The following is a 17,705-nucleotide window of genomic DNA, read 5'->3' on the forward strand; positions in this document are numbered from 1 at the left end:
TGGAACCCAAATGAGCAGGACTATGAAAGTATTCAAAGCAGTGGGCTACGAGCGTGGTGGTGCACGCTTGTAATCCCTGCGCTTGGGAGCCGGAGACATGAGGATCGCGCAGGTTTGAAGCGAGCCACACTGGCTTAAGAGACCCTGTTTCTAAAAATAAAAAGGTATAAAAATAGGTGCATGGGAGTGTAGCCCGGAGGTAGAAGGGCTTCCAGGAACCCCAGTACCACCGAAAAAAAAAAAGCAGTGGGCAGGCCTGGAGTCAAGAGATGTTACCTACTGGGATATTTTAACATTTTTATGTGGAAACAGAGTCTCTTAAACCAGCGAGGTTGGCTCTGAACCAGCGCGATCCTCCTGTCTCTGCCTCCCAAGCGCGGGGATTACAAACGTGCGCCACCACGCCCGGCCAAATTGGTAAATATTTTAAAGGATACTGAGAGCCAGATTTATCACTACTCATACAGAATATCCTTATAGAAAAGGAGAACACTGGAACAAACTTCATGGTTAGATTCTAATTAGAAGTATCAGTGCAAACTCAAGAACCTCAGTATATACTTATATAAATAAATAAATAAATAAATAAATAAATAAACATAATATAAATAAAAAACATAAATACACAAATAAATAAAGACACATGTATGTATGTATGTATTTGCTAGTATTGTCCACTGGGAGAACCTGATATTGATACCCAGTATAATAGCCATGCTTAACTTCTCTGATCTTGGCTTCTAAATATGATCCTCCATAAAAAGAAATAGAGTTGGTTGGAAAAATAGCTAATTCAAGAGCTGGGGCAGAAAAAGTAAAAGATAAGTCTTCTTGTACCAGAAATTAAATGAGTGATCAATAAATTGATAGAAAACCAGCATGAATGGCCTGGCCTTCCAATGGCCAAATCAAGGACAATATGATCATCAAAACAAATAATGATATTAACAAATTATAACCCAGTAAGCAAAATTAACAAATTGTAACCTATTAAGCAAAAAGGCTGCATACTGATAAAAATAAGTAAATGAATAAATCATAAATAAGTGGAGAGAAAATTTTTTCTTATAGTTGAATACAAATAAATTATGTAGAAATAACAATAGAATTAGAAAATCACCACTTGGCAGCCATCATTGTAATAACTTAATCAAAGAATATCAATGGATGCTAAAACTAGAGGGAGAGACTTTCATAAAAACTGAGATGATTTTTATAGTTTTGTATCACCTTCACACAAAATAGTTATTAATTATAAAGCCAAAATGGGTAACTTTACTTTGGGAAAAAATTGGCAAACCTGACCTTGACCAAGTGATTAATGTTGTATCATAAAAAATGAGACAAACTAAGGTAGAGAACTTTATAGTATCTTACAGTATCAAAACCATTTGGTAATAAGCCAAAAACACATAATCTTAATCTGATAATGAAGAAGCATCAAACAAATCCAAACAGAGAAACGTTCTACAAAATAACAGTGTCTAGGTCACAGAGATCAAGAAAACGCTAAGCAATGGTTCGAGACACAGTATTTAAAGATTAGTGGCCTCTTGGGCACACAGCTATAATTCCAGAACTTGGGAGACTGAGACAGGAGGATCACAGCTTCAAAACTAGTCTCAGTGACATAGCAAGAGACTCAACAACTTAGTGAGCCCCTTTTTCAAAATAAAAAATAAAATATGGCTAGGAGTACAGCTCAGAAGTAGAATGCCCTTGATAAAATCCCCAGTACAAAAAAAAAAAGAGAGAGATTATTCTTTTGGCTGAGAATACATGGAGTTATTTCTCAGCATTCAATTCTGTTCCATTGTGCATTCATTATTATGCCAATGCCATGCTGCTTTGATTACTACAGCTTTATAGTATATTTTGACGTCAGGGTGATGCTTCCAGTTTTGTTTCTTGCTCAAGTTGATTTGGTTATCCAGAATAACAATATTTTCATTGTGAGAGTCTCTTTATAGAACTGAATACAGACATTACAATATGATCCCTCAGATATTTCCCTAGCCCTTTATAGCCCTGTATTTTCTGAAGTAGTTTTGTGGAAGACTACAAGAATTCCAGATTGGCTGGTAGTAAGACCCAGCTATTAAAAGCTCAGGCTTGGAAGGTAAATACTTTATAATGTTAAGGAAATCATACAATCTTCCTAAATTTTATTTTTTCACCTACAAAAATGGAATAATAAAGATAATTTCTTCATTGAATTGTGTGAATTAAATAAGATATAATAGTATCATTTATAGGAAGATTATAACTAAAGGGACCTACAGTAAATACAAATAGAGATATATAAATGATAAAAAGATGAGAATTCACTTGGCATAGAAAAATATAAGATAGATACTCTGTATCCTATACACTGGAACCCTGTCTATATCTATCTTCTGCTTCCTGACTCTTTCTCCCCTGAACATCCTTTCTATACGAACAATATACATATATTCACTCTAGGTTCTGGCTTTCATCCTTAGGAAAAGACCTCAAAAATTTAAGTCTAAAGTCTAAATTTTCTTCAGAGTAATAACTCCTAAACCAAGGACATCATTCTCTAATTATAGAATTTTGGCAATCAATAAGAAATAGGCAAGATAGTCTCTCTTGCATTTGAAAACCACACCAAATGTGATTTTCACTTGGTCATGACCCTCATTCAGTTGACAAGGAACTGAATTCCTACCAAGTGACAGATAACACTAAGTGCTACATATATAGTGGTAAACAAAAGGAAACGGTTCAAATCCTCCAAAGATTAAAATCTAGTAAAGAGACAAACAAAATAAGAGCTACCGAATTACAACATAATCATTGCAAAGCAATCAAGTTCCATGGAGATAACTGGCCGGCACTATGATAGTAAACAACATGGAGGACAGAGTTCATGAGATAATTAGTGAAGATGTGTGCAGAGGTGCTATTTAGGTCAAGACAAAGGATGCAGAGTGTCAGCTACACCACAAAACTAAGGGCAGAACTCCACATTCCATGTGGAAGGCTCTGAAGTTGGGAAGAGTTTCATGTTTTCTAGAAAGTAAAGATGCCAGTGTGATAGGAGCATAGCCAGGGAAGATGTTAATTGCTCAGGATAAGACTGATCCAGTCTTTTGTATCTTGTAGGATAAAGCAAGGAGACTAGATTTCTTTTTTATCTGTAAGAAGAAATATTTTAAAGGATTTTACAGGAATATATATTTGTCAGAGGAAACTGAACCCAGGGGTATTCTACCTTTATGCTACCCCCACCCCACCCAGCTCCTTTCATTTTTTTACTTTGAAACACTACATTGCTCAGGGTCTTGCTTAGTGCCAAGGCTGGCCTCAAACCTGTGATGGTCCTGTCTCAGCCTCCCAAGAACCGAGATTACAGATATATATCATGACATCAAGCTTAAAGAAGTGTAATTTGACATGATCTATATTGAGACTATCAGCAACCTAGTAAGACCCTGTTTCAAAACAAAAATAGGGGAAAAGATATAGCTTTGAGGTACAAGACCTCTGGGTTCAATCCTCAATAGCACAAGAAGAGGAGAAGGAGAGGAGAAGGAGAAGGGGGGGAAGGGGAAGGAGAAAGGAAAGGAGAAGGGAAAGGGGAAGCGGAAGCGGAAGGAGAAGGAGGAGAAAGAGAAGGAGAAGGAGATGGAGGGGAAGGAGAAGGTAAAGGGGAAGGAGAAGGAGAAGGAAGGGGAGAAGGAGAAGAAGGAGAAGGAGAAGGAAGGGGAAGGAGAAGAAGAAGGAGAAGAAAAGAATAAAAGGAGAAGGAGGAGGAGGAAAACAAGTATATAGCTTATGGGATAAAAATCAAACCAATACAATACACACACACACACACACACACACAAACACACTCACTCGCACATACACTGGCAGGGGGAGGGCTGGACTGATCAAAGCATGGCCATCTGCAGAGAGCTCTGAAGTATTCAGGGGAGCCCCAATCTTCACATGCATCTGAGGTGTGTGATCTTCTCCCCTCAGGTTAGGGTAGAAAACATCAGAAAGGATTAAAGAGAATAGTTGTTAGGGGTTACAATCGGGCTGGGAATAGCTCTTTTCACACCAGCCCCACAGGGAGACACTAGGTTAGCCCTCTGGTGGATCTTGCCTCAAAAACAGAACTTGCCCTAAACTAAGTATTGATCTGGTTTCACCTAACAAATCTTTATAATAAAATCAGAAAGGATTTAGTTGTTTCCAAATAATTTAACTACACCCTAGAACAAAGCTCAAAAATACTTATAAGAATACAAAGGTATGCAGCACCCAACAAAGTAAAAATTCACAATGCTTGGTATCTAATAAAAATTACCAGTCATACAAAGAAGCAGGAAAATATGACTCATCTTGAGAAAAAAAGAAGAAAATCAACTGAAACCAACGCAGAAAGATACAGATGTTACAGTTAGCAAAAAAGGTTATTTTCTACATTAAAAAAAATGGAAGTAGAGACACAGAAGGAGAAAAAAATGATGAAATAAAACTTTCAGAGGTGAAAACCATAATGCTTAAGTTTTTTTAAAATGCACCAAACTAGATATATAGCAGATTAAAGATTACAGAAGAAAAGAATTAGTGGACTAAAAACATGGCAATAGGAACTACTGAAATAAAATACTAAGAGAATAGATCATTGAAAAAATAAGTAGAACTCCACTGAGCTAATTTTAAGGTGTGTATGGGAATGCAAAGGCCTCGAAATAGTCAAAACAAACTTAAAAAATAGTTGGAGATTAACACTACCTCATTTCAAGAGAGATATGATAGAAGTATGGCTGTGGCATGAAAATAAACAGATGAAACAGGACAGAAAGACACTTTCACAGACAGTTAATTTCAAGTTTGACTGTGAACAGGCAATTTAATTGAGAAAGTATTCTTTCTAAAGATAATTCTAGCACAATCATACATGCATACACAGGAAAAGAAAATAAGGTAGCTGGGCGTGGTGGCGCACGCTTGTAATCCCAGCATTTGGGAGGCTGAGACCGAAGGATCCTGGTTCACGGACAGCCTCAGCTACTTAGTGAGGCCCTCTGCAACTCAGTGAGACCCGGTTTAAAAATAAAGAATAAAAATAGGGCAGGGAGTGTAGCCCAGAGGTCGAATGCCCATGGGTTCCATCCCCAGACCCGCAAAAAAAAAAAAAAAAAAAAAAGAAAAGAAAAGAAAAAAAAGAAGGTATACTTCATACCATAAACAAAAAACCATTGAAAGTACATCATAGGCCTAAATGCAAAAAAGATGCCTGTTCCTTAAAGATAATCAAAGGACAAGCCATAGGCTGGGAGAAAATATCTCCAAAGCATATATCTATTAAAGAACTTTTACCCAGAAAAAAAAATAATTAGATATTTTCAGACACAGTATTAACAAACCAATCTGCCCAATTTAAAAATAGAAGATTTGAACAAACATCAAAAACAAATAAGCAAATAAGCACAGAAAATGCATCAACATCATTTGTTATTAGAGATAGGTAAAGTAAAACCACATGAAGTAGCAATACACACCTCTCTGAATTCAAATTAAAATTCTTACCACACTCAGTGTTGGCAAGGATGTAGGGGAACAAACAAGCTTTAGCAATGGGCTTAGGAATCAGAAGAATCAAAGTCACAAAGATTGTCAAGCACAAGCCTATAGTGAGTAAAATGATCAGATGTTTCACATTTCGAATTGGATTTAAACATCTTACGAATACTGAAGTGTTTTCCATGGCTGTCTTCATCCCCAACTTCTAGATTCTGGTGTTTCCTAAGGCTGTATCCTGGGTTCCTTTCTCTTTTCTGACTAATCTCTCTCTGGGAGGTTTCTTCAATTGGAAACAGCATGTATACACTAACGAGGACGAAACTTACATTTATCGCAAATACCATCCCTCTAAACTCAGGTATCAACTTCTCCCTCCTAGTACTTTTCAACCTCCTTTTAAAAAATATCTTTATTGAAGAATAATTGATGTGTAATATGCCACATATATTTAAAATGTACTGTTTGGGAATGAAAAGAAATGGTACAAGCAAATTAGAAAATAGTTCAACAGCCTCCTAAAGATTTAAATATAAGTGTACACTAAGACCCTGACTTCTCATTTTTAGGTATTTACCAAGATTAATCAAAATGCATGTCCATACACAGGCTCATATATAAATGGTCATACAGAAGATTTATTTGTAATGGGCAAGAACTGGAGACAGCACAAGTACCCACCATCTAATAAATGACTAGGGAGTGGAGGATGCTACTGTTAAGCAATAAAAAAAAAGGAAATGCTGAAGCATGTAAACAACATTGCTGATTCTGAAAATAATTAGGCTGAGTGAACAGCCAGGTAAAAGTATTAAAAATATTTCAAATGACCATATTAACCATGTTTATTTGTATTTTGTCACCTAATGCTATAGTCCTGAAAACCTCTAAATACTACAGGAACATTCCATTTACTATATCAAATTATTCCATTTCCATAGCACCTTGGAATATACATGCTAATCATAAAAACATGAAGCAGTTTGGGGTTGCCTAGGGACTGGTGAGGGAATGAGGAGAATGGGAGAAATTACAGAAGGCATGATAAAACTTTGGGTGATTATTCTGTTTGCTATTCTGTTTTGGTTATAATTTCATGGAGGAACATGTCAAAACTTTCCAAATAGTATATTTTAAATATGTGTACCATATTATACACCAATGATTCTTCAGTTAAGCTCTTAGAAGAAAAGAAGTTTGGAGAGCAAGATGTAGATAAATTAAAGTAGTGATGTTTGCTAGAAATATAAATTTTGTCCTCATCATTGTATAGATAGTACCTGAAACTTTGGAATTGAAGAAACTACCTAGGGGGAGAGATTTGTCAAAAAAAAAGGGAAGGGGAACTAAGATGCAGCCTGAAGAAACACCAAAATGCAGCAGTTTGGGATAAAGAGAGTGATAGCAAACTCTTCCGTTTTCTTAATTTTGTTTAAAATTAATATTGAATTTTGTACTGGTATTGGGAAGAGGGTTTGAAATGTATTAAGGTATAAGTATTGGGAAAAGAGTTCCAATTTTAAAAATATATCCTTTATACTAAGAAGGCCAGGGCTAGCAGAAAGGAGGGACTTGTAATTTACATTTCTAAAGGGAAGGAAAGGAAGCCTGAGAGGCTTCTTTACATTTCTGAAAGAGAAACAAATGGCCTAAGGGAAATCTGAAGAAATCCCAGATGCCGGGAGAAACAATTTCACACATCTCGGGGGATGGAACAAGAGGTGTAGAGGACTATGTTTGAAGGCAGGACAGCCCCACCTTCCAGGGCAAATCCTCCTGGAAACAGCAGAGACTGGGCTAGAGATAAGGCTAGCATATCTACAGATCAAAGGACCTTCCTCGGACTTAGACAGGATAAAAACTCAGTAAACTGGAATTCTTTGGCATTTTCGGTCGAATTGCCCCCCTGTGTCTCCTCCGGCACAGGGCTTTAACTATCTCTATATTTCTATCTTTTTAATAAACTTCTTTAAATCTGCAGCAGCTGTCCAAGCGATGAATACTTATTCTTAGCCTAGGACAAGAATCCACGGTGGGGGATTATTTCACCTCCCACACCTTTCCCCCCCCAACCTATCCCCCTGCAACAATTTGAAGGATCTAATCATTGTTTTGCTCACTACAGGCTATAGCAGTAAGAATATGTCATTTAGGCAGTTTGTAACCTGAAAATGTTTGTGACTTTATATATCTTTTCTATTCTAAACAATTGCATTCAACATTATTCCTAATTTTAAAGAAGTTGTCTTGTTTCTCAAGTATTAACATTTATAAATGTTTTTATTCTTTTATTGGTATATTATAGACTCATAAGGAAGTCATGGATAGTGATATACATGCACGCAGCACTTGGTGAGCTTCCCTCAGCTCTTTCTCCACTTCCCCCCTTCGCCATATAAGATTTTGGGATTGGCATTATTATTCTCATATGTATATTATGTCAGTGGAAGTGTTTATTAATTCTATACCCATGTGCGTGCATGCACTCCCCCCCACACACACTCCCCTCCCTTCTCCTAGGCCATCTTCTTTGCTCCACTGGAATTTCTCATCCGTTATCTAAAGTCCCCTCTTACATCCTAGTTACTCACTGCCTTCTGCATATGAGAGAAAACATATGATCATTTACTTTCTGTGACTGGCTAATCTCATGTAACATAATGTTCTCCAGGTCCATCCATTTTCCTTCAAATGATATAATTTTGTTCTTCATTACTGAGTAGAATTTCATTGCATGTATATCCCATATTTTTGTAATCCATTAATCTGTTGATGGACACCAGAGTTAGTTTCATAATTTGGCTATTAGAAATTATGCTGCCATGAACATAAATACACGTATATTACTATAATATTCTGATTCCTATCTTTTTGGAAAAATATTCAGGTGCGGTATAGCTAGATCATATGGCGGATCCATTCCTAATTTTCTGAGAAGTCTTCACACTAATCTCTGTAGTGGCTGTACTAATTTGCAATCTTACCCACAGTGGAGAAGAGTGGCTATTTTCCCACATTTTTGCCAGCATTTATTGTTGTTTGACTTCTTGATGATTGCCATTCTAATTAGAGGAAGATGGAATCTCATTGTAGTTCTATTTGCATCTCCCTGATGTCTAATAATGTTGAACATTTCTTCATGTATTTATTGGCCATTTTTATGTCTTCTTTTCTGAAGTATATATATTCAGTTCAATTTCCCATTTCTTCATTGGATTATTAGATTTTTTAGTGTTAAGTCTTTTAAGAAATTTGCATATTTTAGACATTAGACTTTTATTAAATGAATTACGGGCAAAGATTATCTCCCATTTCATAGATTCTCTCTTTAGATGCTTGATAGTTTCCTTTGGAGAGTGGAAAATTTTTAGTTTCTGTGAAACATACTAACATATTCTGAGGAATGTGCATTCTAACATACTTAATGTTAAACCAACAGTCTATGCATGGCATATATCATCATCAGAGTACCAAATATAAAATATCCACAGAAAGAATCATAAAAATTTTCATTTAACTGTTATTTATTAAACCTTTACCAATATATCGTAAAGTAAGGTTAGTGTTTAAAAATAAGTATATTTTTGTGTTTGAGCTTAAGATGAATTACTTCAAGTAGATATTTAATTTTCTCTGTTTATTTCTATTTAGTTATAGCAAACCTATATTCCTGAGACCTTCTAAGTACTACAAAAACATTCTGGATTCAATTCATGTATTTATATCAGAAATAAATTTTATTTCTCAAAATGGAAAAATCCAATGTTTCTTCACTCAACCTTTTCTCTTGCTCAGACCATTCACTCTGCCTCTCCCACCTCATCACCAAATGCTTTCACAAGTGCTGTTTATGTTCACTGGCTCCACTCCCCATCCTCTCAGCCACGTCAGTCTTTCAAAAGCACTCTCCTTAAGTCCACCATGAAATCTTAGTGGTCATCATTCCTAAGCACATTTTTATTCTCCTGTAACTTGAGCTTCAAGTTAATGCTGCAGATGGCGCTATTCATCTCAAAATTATCCTCTTCTTCATCTTCCTAGACAAGCTTATACCCATCCATGTTTTTAGCTCCAGCCTTCTAGATTAATTGCCTTTTCATGAAATGAAGACTTTTTTCCCTCCGGGAGCCAGAACACACTTGCTTACTCTTGGCTTACTCCTGATGGACCTGAAAGACCAGGTCAAAAAATGTGTAATTCTGAACAGCTTAGAAGCCATGTTTATTCAACAGACATATGTGTAGTGAAGTGTATACCTTATCAAATACAGTAACAACCATACAACCTGTTGTCATTTTTTAAAAAATTGGTTGAGGGGTAGGATTTAGAAAAGCATATACAAGTTTATAGTTGTTAGTCACTGACATTCTAGTAAAAGATCAGAAAGTATATGAACTCACTTTGGAGCCAGGGCTCATTCTACATTACTTTCCTATTGAATATCCTGTGTAGTTGAAAGTAAACAAAAGTAAATTAAAGTAAAATTTGTTACTAAAGGGTAGAGCATTCTTCTGAAGCTTAAGAGAAGGTCTGTTCCCAGTGTTTGTGATGCTTCATCATTAGAGATGAAATCAATTGAAAATGCTGCCACCTTGACTTATAAACTTGCTTGGCCAATGTCCAAGCTACTTCAGTGAGGTCCATTTCAGTGATTAGAAATCCCAAAGGATCTGGCTGGGCGTAGTGGCACATGCTTGTAATCCCCGCGCTTGGGAGGCAGAGATAGGAGGATCACGCAGGTTCGAAGCCAGCCACGCTGGCTTAAGAGACCCTGTTTCCAAATAAAATTATATATATATATATATATATATATATATATATATATATATATATATATAAAATAGGTCTGGGAGCAGAGCCCAGAGGTAGAAGGGTTTCCAGGAACCCCAGTACCACAAAAAGAAAGAAAGAAAGAAAGAAAGAAAGAAAGAAAGAAAGAAAGAAAGAAAGAAAGAAAGAAAGAAAGAAAGAAACCTCAGAGGATCTGGAAACCATTCATGTAGATGTGTAGATGTTACTAATGGATATAATATGTTTTATTGTCATGAGGAAACAAAATTAAAATTCTCTTAATGTTTAAATAAAATTATTCACTGGACAAATTCGTCATCTAATCCACAGTTTGAGTGATATGTATAATCTATATGCATGTGTTATGTAATAATTATAATAGCCTGCATAAATTTTTAAATCTTTCTTAGAAATACTTTTTTTGTATTTTCTAAACAACAGGTTAATGATTACAGCTATCATAATCTAAAATATAATACAAACCTCAATTTTTAACATTTATATCTAAATATCCCATATTTGCATTAGGGAAAGAAATATATAATATAGGTGGAGGGAGAAAGAATATAAAAAGAATGAGATTTAGAGATGGTATATAAATTAACATTTACTTAAATTAATTTAGTACATTAGATAAATAATAATTGTGGGTCATAAAATAAAATAATAAAGGTTTTGCAACTCACAATAGATTTCACATACATTTTTAAAACTAAATGTTTAAAACTTTCTATATTCATGTGTAAAGACAAATACATATTGCTTATTATGTCCCCAGTAATGTGTTTATTTTTCTTACTTTTTGAGTTTTAGAATCATTTTATGTTTGAAAATATTTAGTGAGATCTCTAAGTAAAGTTAATTTTATAACTGTTCATCTCCTGGCATATCCTTGTATTTATAAGGTGCATATAACATCAGTACATATGTTAAAAAAATAAAGCCATTCTTATAATATTATTTAATGGGGCTTTACTAGAAATGAATTATATCCATGCAGTTTTAACATAAGCAGAGAAAATTGTAAATCTCAATGAAGCAACTACAGATATGAGGTTGGTAGGTCAATGGCATTTGTAAAGAGCACTGTCTTAAACAGCTGTCCATCAATAAACCTATGTATACACTGCTTGGCAGACATTTATAACGTGGTAAAGGGAAGAATTCATTAAGGTCTTCATTTCAATTACTGTAAGATTCTCCAGAGGTGACCCTAGGCATCCACGATCAAAGACTACTGTAGTTAGTCAATACATCTTCTACTACTAATTTTCTCTACAATTTTCTTTACTACTGAGATTGAAATAATTCTTTGTTTTAAGTTTCACAGTTTTAAAAAGGATGAAGATGTCAGACTTTACAGCTCTCTGCAGGAACCTGTCTTGTCAAGAGTTACTGAGCTGATGTCTAATATCTATACTGACTTTTATCAGAATACAACTGGCATTACTGTTGCATATTAATAATGAAAGCAAGCTTCTCAGTTCATCAGTGGGTGTGAACTTTCCCCACAGTTCTAATAGTGTGGGATTTCCGCATGGTTCTGTGATTCAAAAACTCTAATTTTGAAAAGGACACTGCCACACACACACACACACACACACACACACACACACACACACACACACTTTGCAGAGAAGTTAACATAAAGCATATCTTGTGAATGGTCAATCATAAAGCTGATGTCCCCCTTGTTATATACTGCTGATTCCTTTCAATCCTGCTTTACAAAAAGATAGTGAAAAAGATCTTTGCATTTCTTTCCTTATTTACATGTTTCTTTTGAGTGTTTACTGTTTTACCTACTCAAAAGAATTCTAGGCAGGCATGCTGGTGCATGTTTGTAAACCCAGTATTTGGGAGGCTGAGATAGTAGGCTCGAAGGTTCTTGGCCAGCTTCAGCTACTTAGTGAGGCTCTCGGCAACTTAGTGAGATGCTGTTTTAAAATAAAGAATAAAAATAAAATTAGAGGTGTAGCTTGGTGGTAGAAAGTCCCTGGGTACTACCCCCAATACCACACACACACACACACACACACACACACACACACAAAGACTTCTGCCCTAAACCAGTGACTGCCGAAGACCAGCATTTATCACGAAAGAAAACAATTACAAACCACTGCAATTTGTTGCTGTTTGGTGATTATTAAGCATGCATGTCAGAAATTTAGAATTCTTACACTGAATCATTAATCTATCACTTCCCAGAATTCTCTTCTTCATGTTATGTATTTTTTTAGAGAAAAAAAAAGAATTTGGTTTTACAAATATGTTAGTGGGGGGAAATGGTCAAAGAAAATCTAAAGTTCAGGTAAATCTAAAGCTCTTTGCCCAACTTCAGTGCTTAAACATTTTTCTTCTCTTAGGAAAATAATTTTGAAACTAACACTATAATGTACAAAATGGCTTATGACACGTTGGCCATTTTTTGTTCTAGAATAATTTTTAGTGTTCTTGCCAAGTTATATCATTGATGTTCATCATAAAATAATAGTTGTCTAGAAACCCTATAACGATAGAAGTAACATACTTATATTTTAAAACTATTTCATCTTTTTAAAGCAAAATTTATTTGAAATCAAGGTACAAGTATAATTCTCTATATATACTCTTTTTTTTTCATTTGGTACTGAGGATTAAACACAGGGGCATTCTACCTCTGAGCCACACCCTTAGCCCTTTTTATTTTTTATTTTGAAACAGAATCTTGCTATATTGTTGGAAGTCTCACTAAATTCCTGAGGCTGATCTTGAGCCTGCAATCCCCCTTTCTCTCCCTCTCTAGGTCTGGAACTACAGATGTGAACCGCCATACCTTGTTATACTCTTCTATCTCCATACTTCTTCCTTAATAATAAGTTTTGGAAATCCCTCAGTGATAAGAGATCTCATTCCATTCTTATCAGTAACTACACAATACTGCAAATTATCAATAGACCACAATTCACTTAAACATTCTCTTACCAATGAGTCTTTTTTTTTTTGCTTATATTTGTATTCATTTGCTACCACAAACAATTCACTCACACCACAGATGTTCATTTAATACCTTCTGTGTGCCGGCTCACTTCTAATGAACAGGACACCAAACAAATCAATGTCTGTACTCAGGGCACACCCATTCTGGTGGAGAAGACAGGCAATCATGGAATAGGTAACAGAATGTTATATTTTTATGAAGGTAAAATCAGAGGAAAGAAAGTTACAAATAATTTTACTTATTCCTTTAGATGGAGTGGTCAGGGAAATATCTTTGAGATGATATTTAATTAGGAACTCGAATTACTTGCAGGATTAAGCCATGAAAAATGATAAAGGGAGTGAAATCCAGGCAAAAAGAGCAGTGAGCTCTGAAGTTCTAAGAGGTCAGCTTGCTGATGGTGACTGAGATCAAGTGGCTAACACTGGGTTAAAGCACAAGGAGAGAAAGGCAGGCAAAGCGTCAGGCAGAAATCTTGGCCACAGCCTAGTTGATGCAGGACTAGAGAGGAGCTTTAGAAGATGCCACAGTGAAGACTCACAGATATTTCTAGATTAGACTCCCCAAAGCCTATCACAGTCATGCCATGACAGGCAGTCTATGAACACAGGCCATCAGTGAACACAGAGTGTCTGTCACTGTTTGCCAGTCATTTGTGTTTGTTTTTCAAAATCCACTAATAACTTGAAATGGTACTAAGAGAACAAAATGTTTGTATATAAATGCAAATATTCTTATTAGTTGATGATATCTGTGAAACCCAGAGATACCAGTGGGAAATAGGATCATTAGAGCCACCAGTGGGAAATAGGATCATTTGCAGCAGAAAAAACAAATTCTAGGTTTAGAAAAAATGAAATAGTGTGTGATCTCAGATCCAATGGCCTCTTGAATAATAGTTTCAAAGGCTAGAACTGAGACTTCAGATAGCTAGTGGACAGGGGAAATTGCTAAAACTTATACCATAACATGAGATGGAATATTCTAGGTTGGAGGGAAATGGTCCCATAAGTACAGATGTTCCTCAGCTTACAATGGGTATTTCCTGATAAACCTGTTGTACACAAAAAATATCATATATTCAAATGCACTTAATACACCTAACCTTCCATCGGCCCAGCTCAGCAGCACCAGACACCATAGAGTTACAGCTTCCGCCCTCCTGAGTGCATGGCTGATGGGAAAGTACCACTCAGCCTTGCAAGAGATGGTGGGTGCCACAGGCCACTGGCCTGGGAACAGATCACAGAATTCTAAGATGGTTTCTATTGAATGCATATCACTCCTGTAACATCATAAAACAGTAATTCCAACCATAGTGAGTTCGGGACCCTCTTCTTATAATGGAAAAAAATGTTGACTTTCAACCATTGTAATAAAGCAACTTAAATCAATAAATGTCTATAGAATGGATAAAAAATCAAAGGTAAAAAAAACTTGCTCTAATTATTGTTCAAATTTTCTCAAAACTTCTGCTTTTGGCATCTTAAATTGATGGCTTATATTCTGCAAGGGAGAAAGGAGAGGAAAGTGGTAACTTACTGGAAAAAGAATAAAAGGGCTTGAGGGCAAATGGGAGAAAAATCCTTGAAGCATGAGAACTACAAATGTCTATGTTGCCTTATGATGAAAAAGATTCAAAAAAACTCTTTAAAAATCTACTAATATTTATTCTGCCTATCCATGAACATTGAAGATCTTTCCATCTTCTAAGATCTTCTTTGATTTCTTTTTTCAGTGTTTTATAATTTTCTTTGTAGAGATCTTTTACCTCCTTGGTTAAGTTTATTCCTAAGTATTTTCTTTTTTTGTGGGTGATCCTGAGTGGAAGTGCTTTCTGAATTTCTTTTTCAATGGATTTATGGTTGGACAGGACCCCAAAGGCACAACAAACAAAAAGGCGAAGCAATGCATGGGATTGCATAAAATTGAAGAGCTTCTGTTCAGCAAACTGTCAAGAACCTCAATCGAGAGCCAACAGAATGGGAGACGATTTTTGCCACCTACACCTCTGATAGAGGACTATTATCTAGAATATACAGAGAACTCAAGAAACTCAACACTAAGAAAACAAAGCATCCAAGCAAAAAATGGGTGAGTAAACTAAATAGACACTTCACGAAAGAAGAAATTCAAATGGCCAATAAATGCATGAAAAAGTGCTCGACATCATTGGCAATCAGAGAGATGCAAATCAAAATTACCCTGAGATTTCACCTAACTCCAACTAGAATGGCAATCATTCAAAACAAACAATAACAAATGCTGGTGAGGATGTGGAGAAGTGGGAACTCTAAAACATTGTTGGTGGGATTGCAAATTAGTGCAACCACTTTGAAAAACAGTATGGAGAACCCTCAGAAGAATGAGAGCAAATCTACCATTCTATCCAGCAATACCATTTCTGGGTATCTACCCAAAAGAAAGGAAACCAAACTACCAAACTAATGCATGTGTATCTAAGTTCATAGCTGCACAATTCACCATAGCCAAACTGTGGAACCAGCCAAGATGTCCATCAACAAAGGAATGGATTACAAAACTGTGGGATATGTACACAATGGAATTTTACTCGGCCATAAAAAATACAATTGTGGTATTTTCAGGGAAATGAATGAATCTTGAGAACATTATGCTAAGCAAGATTAGTCATTTGCAAAAAGTAAGGAATTGGATGCTTTCCCTAATATGTGAAAGGTGAATGGGGTCATAGGAGGAACTACAGGTGAAAAGGAGATCTTATAAAGGAGCAAATAAGGCAACCTAACTGTGGGGATGGGAGGTGGGGAGAGGGAAACTCTTTAAAGCGCATGATGTACTTATTCATATCAAAGTCAACCACTAAACCAAGCATGGGAGGGATGGATGAGGAGGGAGTGAGGTGGGGACTGGGTGGGGGCTGACTGGGTGATGTGTGCATTTATATCTACACAAGTTCTTTTACCCCATTATGATGTATAAATACAATGCACTAATAAAAATTTTAAAAAATTAAAATTAATAGTAATAAAAATTTTAAAAATCTACTGTTTACAATATAGTAAAAAGCCATTTTATATAAAAACTTACCATATTTTTAGATGCTTATGAAACACTCATTTAAAATAGCCCCGTGCTTTATGTTTGCCAAAAAGACTACAGTGAATCCTTAAACATAATATTGATTCTACCTCAAGTTGAAAAGTCCGGATAGGAAAACCAAAGCCAGAGGCTGCCTCTGTATGATACAGCCAGTATCCCTTTGGAATCACTGCAAGTTTTAATTTGCATATTGGGATTAAAGATAGACTTTTAAAATGAGACAAAAAGAAAGAAGAAAAAGCCTTTCTAAAACCAAGAAATCAGTAAAATTTTAGTTCTATAGCCCTCATTTGGCTTTTAAAATTTGGCTAAACTTTCTTCAAAAAAAAAAAAAAACACAAAACATTTCCTCTAGTCTAGACAACATAACCTACTTCTGTCTCCAATAGAGCACTTGGGAACCTGGGATCTCTGTCATTTCACTCACACTATATAAGATTCCACATCAACCGGGGCTGATAGGGGTCCCTGCAAGGCTGTGCTCCTCAGCATGAGCCAATGCCTGCATCAGGCGTTGAAAATTCAGCTTGAAAACATATTTGTTCCTGTTTTCTTTTCACTTACCTTGTGAAGGCTCATTCCCATGACAGTGACAGTGGCTTTGGGTGTGGGCTAAAGAGAAAGCAGCAAGCAGCAGTGAAGGAGGTGGCTTCCTGTGGAACAGGCAACTTCACCCAGCAGGTCCAGGTCAACCTCTCAATACGAAAACCGAGAAGTCAACACTGGGTCACACCACGCAGCTGAACGTGTACACTACACCTACACATGGACTAATGAAGCATTTGATGGCGGAGTTTTCTTAACCGAGTTCTGTTTAAAGTATATATATTTCCAACCTACAAAGCCTTTTATAACAGACTGCACTTTTTTTTTAAAGGAAGCATTATTTGTTTAAAATATAGTGTCCAGGAGCCATTATTAGCACTCCTGGCAACAGAATGGATGCTTTAAGGAAATAAGGGTGTGATTTAAGATAAATATTTCTGTCCATGGATCTTTCTGTATAGCTAGTTTCTACCATACTGGCAAGGACACTGGACCAGGAAAAGGTACAGACTGTCTTTTACCTTTACCTGTGTTTATGAATTAAAACAAATAGAAGAGTTGTCATACAGCTTATTTAGATTAGGACGACATGCTGAGTTAATGATACCTGAAGTTCTATCCAATTTTTTTTTATTTTAATTTTTTTATTGGTGCATTGTATTCATACATCATAGTGGGATACAAACTTTGTAGACATACATGCACACATCACCCAGTCAGCCCCCACCCGATCCCCACCCCATTCTCTCCCCATCCCTCCTTCCCA

General features: G+C 36.0%; 1 pseudogene across 1 annotated transcript in view; it reads left to right on the top strand.

The window, feature by feature from the left end:
* LOC308258714 (shieldin complex subunit 2-like) overlaps nucleotides 1-17,137 on the top strand; it is a 78,857-nt pseudogene extending 61,720 nt beyond the window's left edge. Inside the window, exon 2 of the transcript in view lies at nucleotides 16,967-17,137. The product of the transcript in view is annotated as a shieldin complex subunit 2-like (transcript). The remainder of the gene's footprint in view (nucleotides 1-16,966) is intronic.
* Nucleotides 17,138-17,705: the final 568 nt, after the last annotated feature.

Source organism: Muscardinus avellanarius (assembly GCF_963383645.1).
Source record: "Muscardinus avellanarius genome assembly, chromosome: 2".
Taxonomy (NCBI): domain Eukaryota; kingdom Metazoa; phylum Chordata; class Mammalia; order Rodentia; family Gliridae; genus Muscardinus; species Muscardinus avellanarius.